Source organism: Carlito syrichta, unplaced genomic scaffold, assembly GCF_000164805.1.
Source record: "Carlito syrichta isolate Samal-C Ts95f unplaced genomic scaffold, Tarsius_syrichta-2.0.1 Scaffold293982, whole genome shotgun sequence".
Taxonomy (NCBI): Eukaryota; Metazoa; Chordata; class Mammalia; order Primates; family Tarsiidae; genus Carlito; species Carlito syrichta.
In genome coordinates, this window is record NW_007238078.1 from 26645 (window position 1) to 28788 (window position 2144).

Genomic DNA, 2144 nt, shown 5'->3' on the forward strand with positions numbered 1-2144 from the left:
GCCTTTCCTCTCCCATCACTGAGCATGACTCCTCGTGCTGTGTGACAGGGTTGCATGCGGAGGTGCTGGTGGTGAATCTTATTCATTTTTGAGTTGGAGTTTCATTCACTCACCCTGTAGGAAAGCAGTGTCCACTCCCGTCCAATACCGCCTTGTGGGAGGCGGATGCGGGGGTAATTCTTGATCCTTCGTGTTCGTGACCCGCCTGGGCAACTTGGCAAGACCGCATCTCTACAATAAAAAAAAAAAAAAAAAATTAGCCGGGCATGATAGCGCGCGTCCGTAGTTCCAGCTACTTGGAAGGCTGAGGTGGAAGGATCACTGGAGCCCAGCAGGTTGAGGCTGCGGTGGCTGGGAGCAGCCACTGCACTCCAGTCTAGGCGACAGAGTGAGACTCCAACTCAAAAACAAAAAAAGATATATTTTCTTATGAGATTTGCTCATTGTTTTCTAATGGGCTGTTCATCTTTTACTTCTTGGTTTGAATGTTTTGTTTTTAATATATGAGAGTATAAAAAACCCTTTTTTTCAGTAATTTGCTACAAATATCATCTTCTTCCAGACTGTGGCTGGTTATTTCTGTCTTTTCCTCTGCTGAAGTTTTGTATTTTAGTATTATCAGTTTCAAGGTGATGATATTCTTCTATCCTTTCCTCTAAAGTCAAAGTTGTCCATTCAATATTTAGAATTTCAATCTCCTGTGACTTTTTTGTATAGTATGAGGTCTGTAATACATAATACTATATTATCTTACAAAATTTTTACATAAGTGAAATCACACTGTATTTAAAGTTCTGCAGCTTGTATTTTTCGTGTAATGCTACCTTTTCAGGGTCTATCCATATTGATAAATATAGGTCCGATTTATGTATTTATCTCTCCATTCCTCCAGTGAAAGACATTTGCACATTTTCAGTGTTTAGTGTCTAAACCTAAAAAATGGAACTTTTGGATCATAGGGTTTAGGCAGTGTGCCAGTTATTAAGCCCTCATGTCCCAGCTCCAAATTCATCCTTCTTTTGACTGTGCTTTGTGACTACAAACCACATTTCTACCTTGCCAGCTGCTCCCTGTTGGGCCTTCCCGATAAGAGACACCAGATAAAAACTTTGGGACTGGAGAAGGAAGAAGGGACTTCCTCCCTTTTTTCCTTCCTCTTAGTTTCCTGTTCATCAGGGCATTCACCCAGTATTGCTTCTTCACTTGGGTGGCAGTGGTTTCTTGTTGTAGCAGAAGTTTAATCATTTCCAGTTTTCCAGCATTCACAGAATCAGCCCTGTGGTTCCCCACCCCCTCTGGGACACTAGCATCAGTTGCCTAATGCCACCTCCTTAGAGATGTGAGTTCTAGTCACATGGGACCTCCTTCATCCTTCTAAATGTTAATAATTTCAACCTCTTTTCTGTTATCCTAGCCTGGATGTTGTCTGCAGTTGCTACCTCTCTGATAACTTGAATGTTCTCTTTTCATCTTTTCAGTTCTGTGGTTAACAACTTCATAACTAGTTAAAAATTATTTAAAATAAGCCTCCGTTTTAAAATAACTGATATGGTTTTTGTCTTCTCACTGGTCTCTGATTGATACAGAAGTTTTTAAAATTTATTTTATTTATTTAATTTTAATTTTTTTTTTTTTGAGTCAGAGTCTCACTCTGTTGCCCAGGCTGGAGTGCAGTGGCACGAACATGGCCACCGCAGCCTCGACCTGCTGGGTTCAGGTGATCCTTCCGCTTCAGTCTTCCAAGTAGCTGGAACTACAGGTGTGCGCCACCATGCCCAGCTGATTTTTAAAAAAATTTATGTAAGCTGGGCTCGGTGGCTCAGCCTGTAATCCTGCGCCTTTGGGAGGCTGAGGTGAGTGGATTGCCTGAGCCCGCGGGTTTGAGACCCGCCTGGGCAGTGAGACCTCATCTCTACAGTAAATCAAAAAATCAGCCGGGTGTGGGAGCGCATGCCTGTAATTCTGGCTACTTGGAAGGCTGAGGCGGAAGGATCGCCGGAGCCCAGCAGGTCGAGGCTGCGGTGGCCGGGAGCGGCCACTGCACTCCAGTCTGGGCGACAGAGTGAGACTCCAACTAAAAAAAAAAACAACAAAAAAAATTTATGTAGAGACAAAGTCTCGCCATGTTGCCCAGTCTGATCTCG